Source organism: Sorex araneus, chromosome 1 (assembly GCF_027595985.1).
Source record: "Sorex araneus isolate mSorAra2 chromosome 1, mSorAra2.pri, whole genome shotgun sequence".
NCBI classification, from domain to species: domain Eukaryota; kingdom Metazoa; phylum Chordata; class Mammalia; order Eulipotyphla; family Soricidae; genus Sorex; species Sorex araneus.
This window is the reverse complement of record NC_073302.1, coordinates 273,423,427-273,436,074: the sequence shown is the minus strand read 5'-3', so window position 1 is coordinate 273,436,074 and position 12,648 is coordinate 273,423,427.

The window sequence follows — 12,648 nt, the reverse complement described above, 5'->3', positions numbered from 1 at the left end:
CCTACAGTAGCTTCACATGTTACATTGCTCCAAGATTCAGCAAGAGTAAGCAATTCAACAAGAACTGAAGAATTCAACAATTTCAACAATAGTATCAGAGAAACGTTTTCCATTCATACCCACAAATGTCTCTGAGACCCTTCTGTTAGGGAATTGGACATGGAAGTTGGATAAACTCAAATTCCATATTTTCAAAGAGTTCACATGTTAATTATGAAGTGGAATCAATTAGTATTTAGAAACCATCGAGTTTTGGGCAGGAGACCTAGCAGTGTTCAGGGCTTACTCTTGATTCTGTACTCGGGAATCACTCCTGGTGGGCTTGTGGGAGTTTATGAGATACCGGAGATTAAACCAGGGTTGTTTGTTTTATATTATCTCTCTGGCTCCTAGAACAATTTTTAAACTTTTTGATCATTGCAAAGAGGAGGAAACATACCAATCACCAATCAAACCTAAAGCAATATGATTATCTATAAAGCAGGAGTGATAAAACATATCTGTATGCATACAATCACTTCTGGGAAAGAATTTGTTCTTTGGTTGTTTCAAAATGAAACAAATATAGTTCACTGCCCTGAATCATCTTTTCCCTGAGCTCCAGATTTATGTTTAACCACCTATACTACTTGTTTATATGAATCTTTAAAGGATATTTTAAATTGAATATTTAAAGTTAAGTATATTTCATGCTTTTTTTCTCCCGTCATCAGAATTCCTCATCACCAACTAATGGGCTCATTTTTCCTTAAATTAAATAGAATAGCAACATTCATTTAATTTTTTCTTTTCTTTGCCAAATCACTCCACTCTCCACATTTGGCCTATTGGGATTTTTTGTGTATCCAGTCTTGGAGAGCACAACTAGAATTCTCTACTTTATTCCAGTACTATCAAAAATCCAATGATTCTTACTACTCACAGTGCCACCACTTGGTTCCAGGCCACCATCATTTTTTCCCCCCTGGAATGTTACAATAGTCTCTTAATTTGTCTCCTTACCTTTGCTCTTGTCTCACCCCCATTTTTTTTTTGGTTTTTGGGTCACACCCGGCGATGCACAGGGGTTACTCCTGGCTCATGCACTCAGGAATTACTCCTGGCTGTGCTCCGGGAACCATATGGGATGCTGGGATTCGAAACCCAGGTCAGCGGCGTGCAAGGCAAACGCCTTACCCGCTGTGCTATTGCTCCAGTCCCCTAACCCCCATTTTTATTGTAAATATAATACAAAGTGATATGTTAAATCTGTCATTTTATTTCCTATCACAAGCAAAACTCCCACTGTAGCTCGTTCAATTATTTCTCTTAATTCCCTTCTAATATTTCATGCCTCATTCTCTCTGATACAATCACAGTGCGATATTGTTCTGTTCCTTCAGTATTTCAGGCTTGCTCTCAGTTCAGATGTTAATACTTGCTATTCTCTCTGTTTAAACAATCTTGCCCCCAAATACCTGTTCTCCCTGGCTCTCTTCCCCTAGTTCTCTTGTCACTTTCTAAGAAATGATGTCACCTCTGTGGGTCACTTTAGGGTATACGTTTCATTTCTCCTTATCTAATCACCTATTGCCCCATCCTTAAAACTTACCAGTTTCTAACTTTTTTGGCTTATCTTTTTATTATTCATAACGCCTACAATAATGTAAACAAATAATGTAAATTGCTCTGCTTTCCAAAGCTGACCTATTCAGAGTGATCGGAAAGATCCTCCTTCACTTTAAGGATGTTTTTCCCCCTAAAAAAGCTGTTTATCGTGCCTGTTGAAAGACCAGATCCTTGAAGAAGTTTGTGGTGTAAAGGAAGAAGAAGAGATGAGCAGCGCAGAGTCTATGGCCCGTTTCACTCCCTCTTCTCTCAGCCAGCCTTAGGGAGGGTACTCCTGACACTAGTGTGCGGTATGTGTGCGGGGCACGTGGCAGCAGTGAGAGGAAGCTACTAGGGGGTGTTGGTAGGGGGCGGGGCAGGGAGGGAGAATCGGGTGGAGTAAAGGTTTTGTATTGAGGGCCAGTGATAATGTTTTGATATTTATTTCCTGCTACTGAAATTTGAATCTGAATGAATCGTCCCTGTTTCTGATGATGTCGGTATTGCAAAGCGACAGAGTCATAAAGTAATGATCAAGTTTTCCTTTCTTTCCGTGTGTATTTCTAAGAAATAGAGCCAACTTTTTTTTTTTTTTTTTTGCTTTTTGGGTCACACCCAGCGATACTCAGGGGTTACTCCTGGCTTTGCACTCAGGAATTACTCCTGGCCGTGCTTGGGGGACCATATAGGATGCCGGGGATCGAACCCAGGTTGGCCGCTTGCAAGGCAAACACCCTACCCGCTGTGCTATCGCTCCAGCCGGCCCCAGAGCCAACTTATTTTGTATGTAAATACCAAGAGCAATGTACCTGGTAAACATCCCAGTGCAGACCCCTCCCTGCCCCCACCCTGCTCCCGGGCCCTCCCTGAACCTGCTCCTTGTGTGATTCAGCCCTGGTCTGGCTGCAGTCAGCAGATCCCAGGGAAGGGTTTTGTGTGTTTAGACCTCATTTCTCTTTCCTACTCCGTTCCCAGCATTTTCTGATTTCTAGTGAATACTCAGTAGTCTCAGTCTGTGTTTGATTCCATTCCATGGAAATAAAATGTATGTTGTACATACAAAAAAAAAGTAAACTAATGAGAGTATGTATTTTTCTAAGTATTTTTGTTAATGCCTGGCACATAGAAATCAATACATATTTTAAATTAAGAAATAAATTCTTAAAGCTTCCAGACAGGGTAACACATATATAAAAAGGATCAGGAACTGAAACATACGGTTAATCTATAGCATGATTGGAAATTAAGAGGACAAATTCAATGTCTTCACTAATGTAAAATATTAAAATATTTAAAGTCAAGTATGGTGCTGGAGTGATGGCACAGCGGGTAGGGCGTTTACCTTGCTTGCAGCCGACCTGGGTTCGATTCCTCCGTCCCTCTCCAAAAGCTCGGCAAGCTACCGAGAGTATCCTGCCCACAAGACAGAGCCTGGAAAGCTACCCGTGGTGTATTGGATATGCCAAAAACAGTAACAAGTCTCACAGTGGAGACATTACTGGTGCCCGCTCGAGCAAATCAATGAGAAACAGGATGAAAGTCAACTAAGTGGGAAGAGTGGTAGCATTTTGAGCCCCTCAATGCCTTAAAAACAAAATCCCGCCAGCCCATAAGTTTTTCCAAGGAAGCTGCAGGACACTGCACATCACTCAGAAGAATATATTTGAAATCACACAAAAGTCTCACTAGTTATATAAATATCTTGCTCTATTGATGTATTATATTTTTTGAATTTAAAAATGATTCTGTTAAAGGTTTTTTTTCAAGGGTCAGGGGCTCAAGTCTCCACCCAGCTGTGCTTGGGGCTTACTTGGTGCTCAGAATTAGTCACTGCAGGTCTCCCATATGCAGGACCAGAGATTGAAGCCTTGTCTGTCTCATGCAAAGCCTTACTCACTGTACTATTTCTCCATCCCTTGTATGTGGTTTTTGCTAAGCCGCTCTGGAAAGTTATTTAAGATCTCTTCTGTCTTTCTATATTTCAACTTCTGATCTGATGAAAAAATTACATTACTTTATTAAGCAATAATTCATAATATTAATAAAATAAACATGATGTATGTTATACAGCTCTGTCCTTGGGAAACCTAATAAGTAACTGTTATTATTATTATGAATCATTATTTTTATTTTCTAATTTCTTGCAATGATACAAAGTATTCCAGTAAGGAGAAGGCTCCCAGTGGTTTATAAATTTTAACATTATAAATTTTAGAATTCACTTCTCAAATGTCCTTATAGCTCACTGTAGAAATATTTACATAATTAATGATGGTTGGATACTCTTCTTAAAAAATAAGAACTTGAATAGATAGTTAAGCAGAGTTGTCACGTTGTAAAGTCATAAAGATAGATATTTTTCAACACACTGTTTTTTGGTATCATATTTATAATAGCATAAGTGTCGCCTAAGTAAAAAGCCAAACAATAGTCATATGACTGATGGAAAAAAAGGCAGCAAAACTTGTGGACACTATGGTTGCAGAAGTATCTTGATGCCATCTGAAGTTATATCCCTGATGCACTAATGCACTAATTGTAGCAAGAGAACTGCTAGTTCAAAAATACCAGAGAAAGCTGGAAGTAAGTAAAGTTAGAAGGGGAATTAGGTATATTAGACAGGCGAGCACTCTCAGTTACCACTTACCAAAATTCTGCTCATAGCAACTTCAGATTTATGTGTGGTTTCCATAAAGATAAATAAACTTGGCATAACTTAGGATGCAGAAACTATGCATTTTGGACCTTTTTATAAAGATGGTTTGTACGAAATCCTTAAAAATTATTCACAGTTCATAAAATGCTTCTTAATTAGACCTGTCTAATATTGTAATTAAGACTAAGTTGAGATATCTTGTATTATACATATGTTTGTAGTTTTTCAATCAAAGTAACCAAATTAGTCTTCTCATATTAAATCTAAAGTCTTATCCCATGAACGTTTACTATTAGGTTTTGAATGTTTTTCAACAGAGCAGTAAATGTTTTTTTTCTATTGTGCTGGAAACTAGCCTTGGAACTTTTATTTCTGGGCTCAGCTGTGTTCTGCAGCATTCTACAATATTTCAGGAAACTCTATTTGTACCCTTATCATCGAAAAAGCTACAAACACATCTGCATTTATTTTATTATTGTTATTATATATTGTTACATTCTACATTAGATCTGACTGTTATAAGCTGCAATTTACAGTAACACTACCCCCCCGCACACACATTTTATTTCTCCAAATACGTCATCTGTAATATATTCTGGTTTTGCTTCTCTTAGCTACCATATTCTTTCAAATTTCCAAGGTCTCATATCTTTTATAATACCATGCTCTTCCTATTATGAACAAGTTTGGTTTGGTGTTAGACACTAGAATTTAATGTCTATTTTTTTCCCTTGTAAGTGGTTTCAAAGATAGTATATTTGTCTTCTGAAAAAGAACAAACTCAATTCTCTAATGCAGTTACCACGCCAGCTCAACATATCCCGGGGCTGCTCTGGCAAAAGGCTGTAAAAGATCCGTATTGATATTCTGTGGCATTCAAATTGTCAAGCTCCCAACAGGAGGAGAGCATTTAGAAAATCTGGCCATGTGGCATCTAATTACACTATTATAAACTAAATTTACAACAGGTGACTTGTAGGCTATGAATTGACAACAAGCACCCAAGCTTGCCTTGGATTATTTCCCCATACATTGGGAGGCAAAAAGTAGCCTTTTTTTGTGCCCAAGTCCTATCCCCTTTTCCTCATCCCACATGCAACTTTATGGTGTTTGCTTAATTTCATTATTTTCTTGACATTTGGGTTTAGTCCCTGTGTTCTATGACTTTAAATCCAGAAACTCATTCAAAGCATTAGAATACAACTAAAAAGAAAAATGCACAGACAAAAGCCTCCTGAGTTTCCTGCAGTGGAACTTCCTGTACTTCTGTGTATGCAGCGCAGATCTGGTTTTAAATCTAGAGTCGGCGCTCTGAGATTCTTGTCCTTTAAAACTTATCAAGTATCTGGGGAAACATGTGCTTTATATTCAGGCACAAGCCATGTGTCATTGACGGCAAAGATCCAATGTACTATGGAAATTTCCTGGTGCATATTATCAGCTGTTGTTTGCCATCTTGGCTAGCTAATCCTGCCTCATTTATTGGAGGGCTATTTCAGCTGCACTGTCAACAGCAGAGTAAGATCAGGTCACCTTTGCCGAGAATATTATGTAAAATCTGTCAAATGTTGAGGATTATGGGCACATTAAGGGTTCTGTGAGGTTTCAAGCATATCAGTATCAGTGAAGAAGATTTAATGTTTTTGTCATCCTACCATCTTAGATTTCTTTCCTATGCTAAGATCTTCTTATCATATGGCCAAAATTGATATTATGGTCAGATCTTCACGTAAGAGAAAGAAATATTGGCAGGTTACTCTTATACATGTTTGAATGAGCACATTTTAAAATAAAAAAAAAACAATCTGTCTTTCTATCTTTCAGAATTAAATATGCACTCCCTTTATTTCCCAGTCCTGCAATCCCAGTATATCAACACAGACTTTTCACACTTGGAGGACCAGTTTATTAAAAGCCCCAATAAATTTAATAAGGAATTCTTCATTAGAGTTTCCATTATGAAAACCCAGTTCCAGAGCAAGACTGCAGCAGTTCATTTTGGAGTGTATTTACTTTTAAGTTGTGAACATTTTATTAAAGTATTAAGAGACAATTGTTCCTACTTATTGTACATTACTGATGCAGTGAGCATGATCTGACAAACAAATATTGGCAGCTTCTGAATATCTCAGGATAGCAAATTATATTTTAAAAAGGTATTTCAAGGGCTAGCACATATCTTGGTTATATATTTTTATTGTTATAGTATTAATTCCATATCTCTTAGGGCAAAGCTTGTAGCTTTTCAGCACCTTTTAAAAGAGGAGATAGATTCATGAACTTGCAAATCTTCACAGAAAATTCTGCCTTTTAGATTGTAGCATGCCATAACATTTGTCTTAGTCCTGAAATCCTTGCCATCATTCTCTTTTCCTCTCTCTGCTCCTGGTATCTGTACACATTCACGCCTTCCTTTGTATGTCGGGCACTGAAATATAGTAAATGCCTTAGTGAGGCACTTATTTTAATATGTAGTCAGATCTTTCTTAGAAATACTACACAACTACACTGTTCATTCCAGTTTTAATTCACATCCAGTTTTAATTCCATCCAGGGGAAAATCATGCCTGGAGTTAAGGAAGGAGGGTTTTTGCTTTAAAGTTTACTTATCTCAAACATTGGTGAAGGGAACGTCGCACTGGAGGTGTTGGAACACCAAATGCCTGAAATAACTGTATTATGAACAACTTTGTAAATCACGATGTTTTAATAAAAAGTAGATTTAAAAAATAAAAGTAACAAAATAGTAAAGTCTACTTACCTTAATCAGCAGATTTATCTGATAAAGTAAGTTAAGAAAGACAGTGAGATGATACTCTGCTCCAGAGGAAAGGTCCTCCAGTGCAAGGGAAACTCAGTGAACCTGAAGGACCTAGAGCGCGTTTGAAAATGCCAGAGACTACCCTGTGCCAGGCTGTTCACTCCAGTGTTCCAGAAGGGGACAGGTGAGAGCCCTCCCCACCCCAGGAGACCCAGCCCTGGCAGCCGAAAACCTCCAGAACTCAACCGCCGCCACCCTCAAGGGCGCTCTCCACACGCTCTGGCCGAGCCTCCACCACGAGTGAACCTATTCCTGGACCATGTGACACTTCATAGGGCACAAGCTACCCATATTCCAAGAATACTGCACCACATTTGATGGGGTTCAAAGTAGTAGGCAACCACTCTTAGAGGAAAATATTTTTTTACAGTGATATATATATATATATCACTGTCACATATATATATACATATATATATATATAATCACTGTCACTGTCATCCTGTCATTCGATTGCTTGAGTGGGCACCAGTAATGTCTCCATTGTGAGACTTGTTGTTACTATTTTTGGCATATCGAATACACCACGAGTAACTTGCCAAGCTCTGCCATGCGAATGGGAGCTTGTCGGGCTCTTGGTAGCTTGCCGGGCTCTCCAAGAGGGACAGAGGAATTGAACCCGGGTCGGCCACGTGCAAGGCAAATGCCCTACCTGCTGTGCTATCGCTCCAGCCCATATATATATGTATATATATATATGTAATATATTATAGCACACAAGGCTCAACCTTTAACAACATGTTCATGATCTCTTATAGAAGGGCTTAATGGCCCCTTGGTGAAATATAACAATCTTCACACTCTTTCCTCTAAGGAAACTTTTGTAGCAGTTTCAGTTTTTCATAACAAACAATACAAAAATATATTATTTTGGTTTTGCTTTGGAACAGGGGTTGAGGTTCGGGATGGAAACATTCAAAATATGGTGGTGGGAAGGTGTAATGGTGGTGAGATTGGTGTTTGAATACTAAATGTAATGAAATATTGTGGACTGTAGCATTGTAGCACTATCTTTCCATTGTTCATCAATTTGCTCAAGTGGGGACCAATAATGTCTCCATTGTGAGACTTGTTGTTACTGTTTTTGGCATATCAAATATGCCACAGGTAGCTTGCCAGGCTCTGCCATGCAGGGGGGATACTCTCTGTAGCTTGCCTGGCTCTCCGAGAGGGACAGAGGAATCGAACCCAGGTCAGCAGCGTGCAAGGCAAACACCTTATCCATTGTGCTGACCTCTTGTGAACTATTTTATAAAATAAAAAATTGTTTTAAAAAATGCCATCTATCAGAAAAGGATGTCAGCTATCTCTGTCAAATGTCACATTGATCAATTTCTTAAAACAGAACAATCAAATTTTCCCCAAACAGAAATATTTCAAATAGAATGAGTTTGCATTTTTTGGTTTGTTGTAAACCTTTGTGCCTTCAATTTAAAGGGAACTTAGTAAGGCATCTGGGAAGCATTTCTCCAGATGGGAGCAGAGGCCTGAGGGGATGGAGACATGGCTAATGGAGAAGAGGAGAAATGACTCTATGTCACATCGTGAGACTCACAGGTCAGAACGGGGGCCAAGATGGCAGCAATTAGAGACCTGGACCCTGGAAGAAGTGGAGGGATCAATAGAATGGCCATATAATTTATCATGCAATCATTTATTTTCCCTTTTACACTCGGTACTTGTTCTTGAGTGCATCTTCCCTCACAAGCTAATTTATTGGTTTGAATTTAGTAACTACAGGAATGAATGTCTATTGGATGTTTCGTGTATCACTTTAAACTTATAAAGTTGTTTGTTACTATTATTCCTCAGCATCTTGTCTTGGCGTATAAAGCAATAGTTTTAAAGTCAGGAGACATTTGTCTCATTTCGGCCCCTGGGTCTAAGATTGCCGAGGCTGGAGTTCTTTGGGTCTCCAAGCCCAGACCCTCCATCTAAACATACACCAAAGAACCTGTGTCTTTTCTCAAGTATTTGAAATCAATAATGTACAGTTTTATAAAAAGAGCATGCTCATTAATTGGCATGAAATGTAATTACTTGTTAATATTTATTGCTCAAATAGGTTATCCTATAAAAGATGTAGCCTTCCCAAATAATTTTGCTACATTTTTACCCTAGTTCCTTCAAAATTTCAACAAACATATTATAATGTTTAATCAACTGATGAAATATTGCTCTATCCATCATAGTAGTAGTACCTGGCATAGAACTCTGGAGTCTATAGCTACTCTCTCAACTCCAAATGTTATCTGTCCTATCTGGAAAATTGGCAATTATTTAGGGAGGTATAAAATGCTCATTGACTCTTCTTAAAAACCAAGAGGATATGGGTATAGAAAACAGAATTGTGTTAAATTTAGTTATGGAAATTAATAAAGCCAACATAATAGCAAGTGACTGAGCAATGAAGGAAAAAAGTTGCAAGTCTACTTTCTCCAGATGGTTGGAGTTAATTGAGAACCTTTTCTTCTTATCAGAATTATCTGTGCCTATAAGTTGTTTAAGATTGCCTCACAGTTGTATGCTTTTGTTCTTGGATTGATGTCAAATATGAAAATAAAAAGAAGCTTGGATTCTCCTAGGCAAGAAATTGGGAATATTTTCTTTTGTGTCTTTTGCAGTTACTTTTCCACTACTGGCCAGCTGGGGGCGCTCTGGGAGCTATGAAGCCACTTGCCTCTTGGGCAAGTAGTGTCACTCAAGGTCAGCCTTGGAAAGTTTGAAGGGAACAGTTTCTCTGGCAGGGCTGACAGTTCATTGCATCCACAATAAAGGCCAAGATCAAAAGAAATTCCCCACATCCAAGTTCAATGTAGTGCCCAAGAAGAGAGAAATGAAAGCATGATCGAAGCCCAGAATGCCTGCATGGTTTCAACAGGAGAGGAGAGCAACATTTGTAGGTAGATTATTTCTAACATGTCATGGTGAACCTTTGTATTTCATTTCCTCCCTGGGGCTTCAGTACTTTTTCTCTCAGGCTCTCTTTTCCTGGTTACACTACTTTCTGGAACTACCTGCATCAACTTTGATGCAAAGGAAACATTTGGGCATTTTCTATGTACTTTATTGGTCAAAAGTTATGAGAGAGGGAGGAATTATCTTCTGAGAAAGAAAGCCAGTGTCTCTGCAGTTCATGAATCGCTTCTCAAATTCAGTCTTTTAAATAGAATAAGGAATTCAAAAATCAATTTTGTAAATTCTTTATGTCTCATATGCCATTGAGGTAGGAGGTAGGGGAAAGTTGGTATTTGTTCAGAAACAGCTTCTAATGGAAATCTTAAATTCAAAACCACTGAATGGACCCCTTCCCAGAGCTCTACTGAAAGTCAGGTATTGCCAGGGGTGTTAGCAATAATATTAATGGTTATGATAATAATTACTAACAAAGAATTATACATAAGTTATCATTTGAGTGCTCTCGTGAATTGAATCCTCACAATGATATACAATAGTTAGCATCCTTATTCCCACTTTAAAATTGAGAATGGAGAAACTTTATGAACATGTCTTATAAATCTCAGAAACCAGAAAGCAATAATAATGAAATAAAGTAACTAAAACTCAAAAATGAAAACCTTAACACAATGAGGATAAATGACAGAACTAAGCTCATATAAGCAAAATCAGAGTATGATAGAAATCTGTGTTCTCCTTGAAAAAGCTTTGGTAACAATGCAACTACTTTCCTTTGTTTTTATCTGAAGACCATCAACCTAATAGTCCTTTAATTAAGCATCTGAAAACAAAACAAAAGAAAAATATCTTGGGCAGGGAATGATTCCCTGTATTCGTATCAAAGGCCAGTAATTGTTCTTACTGTTATATTTAGCAACAATAGTTGCTAAATATAAGACAATTAGACACTATTTCCTTTTAGAAACAGACATATTCTTTTTTTTTTTTTAATTTTAATTTTATTTATTTTTAATTAGAGAATCACTGTGAGGGTACAGTTACAGATTTATACACTTTTGTGCTTATACTTCCCTCATACAAAGTTCGGGAACCCATCCCTTCACCAGTGCCCATTCTCCACCACCCGTAAACCCAGCGTCCCTCCCACCCTCCCCAATCCCATCTCCCCCCCACCCCACCCTGCCACTGTGGCAAGGCATTCCCTTCTGTTCTCTCTCTCTAATTAGCTGTTGTGGTTTGCAATAAAGGTGTTCAGTGGCCGCTGTGCTCAGTCTCTAGCCCTCATTCAGCCCGCAACTCCCTTCCCCCACATGGCCTTCGACTACAAGCGTAGTTGGTGATCGCTTCTCTGAGTTGACCTTTCCCTGGAACATGAGGCCAGCCTCGAAGCCATGGAGTCAACCTCCTGGTACTTATTTCTACAGTTCTTGGGTGATAGTCTCCCACTCAGAAACAGACATATTCTTAAAGGCATATTTCCATCTCAATCCATACTCACTAAAATAATAAACTATATGACTACCATTAGTTAAAATAAAAATTACATTTGGAAGAACAAAGAGTAAATTGCTACTTTGATTATTGGACCTCTTTTTTCCCTAGGAACAGCAACTGTTTGCAATCTTGCCAAATTTCTCATCCTGGATTTAGTTGAATGAGAAGGACACCTTATCTCATGTAGAATGGGCATATTGATGTGATCACATGTCTTTGAGGAGATGGGTGCTTTTTTGTGCTGGTTTTGATGGAAGAATGTTTTGGAGAAGTTTTTGCTGTGTTTTCTTTCTTAAGGAAGGTAGGATTGTTGTCTGAGGGGTAGTGGCTTGATGGCAAAGAAGAGTCAGCTTCAGAAACCATTCAGAGAAGGCATCTTTCTTGAAATGCATGAAAAAGGGGTAAAAAAGGAATGTAAAACCTAATGAGGAGGGTTTAGAGTTTATGTGAAGGCAAGGAAATTCGGGCAGGGGAAATGAGGGGAAAAAGTAAGAGAAGTATGAGATAAAGATCAAAAGGTTCATCAGGCAGAAACACTTAGGGTAAATTAGTGTAAAGATCATTTGAAGTTGAAAGCCCCAAAAGGTCAGAAGTCAGAACACCTTTACAAATTCTTGTGTTACTTTACCATTGTGTTAATAGTTTGAATGTATTGCTAAAACAAAATCTGGCTTAAAATAGAGCTGAAGAAAGGTGGACATTGATGTAATATCAAAAGTGACAAATAACAAATGCAAAGGTATTAGAAAGCTTTGAGTATGCATGTAGGTGAGAATTTCAGATGTTACTAAGCTCTGTGAAATAATGTTCTCTCTAGAGTGATAATCTAATGGACTTACATTCTTTCCTCCTTTCAGATTTTCTGTCTCTCCTGATCAAAGTAGTCATTTATAATGGGTAAAAGGCTTCTGAGAGCTTAGATAGGGATTTTAAAAATCTCATTGTACATTTTAAGTAGACCTCACCTCCCCGTGAAATCTTTATTGATCAATACCACAGACTCCTCCTACTCCCAACCCCACTCCCATTCTCGCAAATCAAATAAACTTCTATCCTTGAATAGTTTTCCTAAGCAGTGGAGGCTTAGTCAAGGTGAAACTGCCAGCAGTTTCCAGGGAAGTTATACCCCGAGGCTTGCAGAGTAAGGGAAAAGGAGAGAGCTTCAGAATAC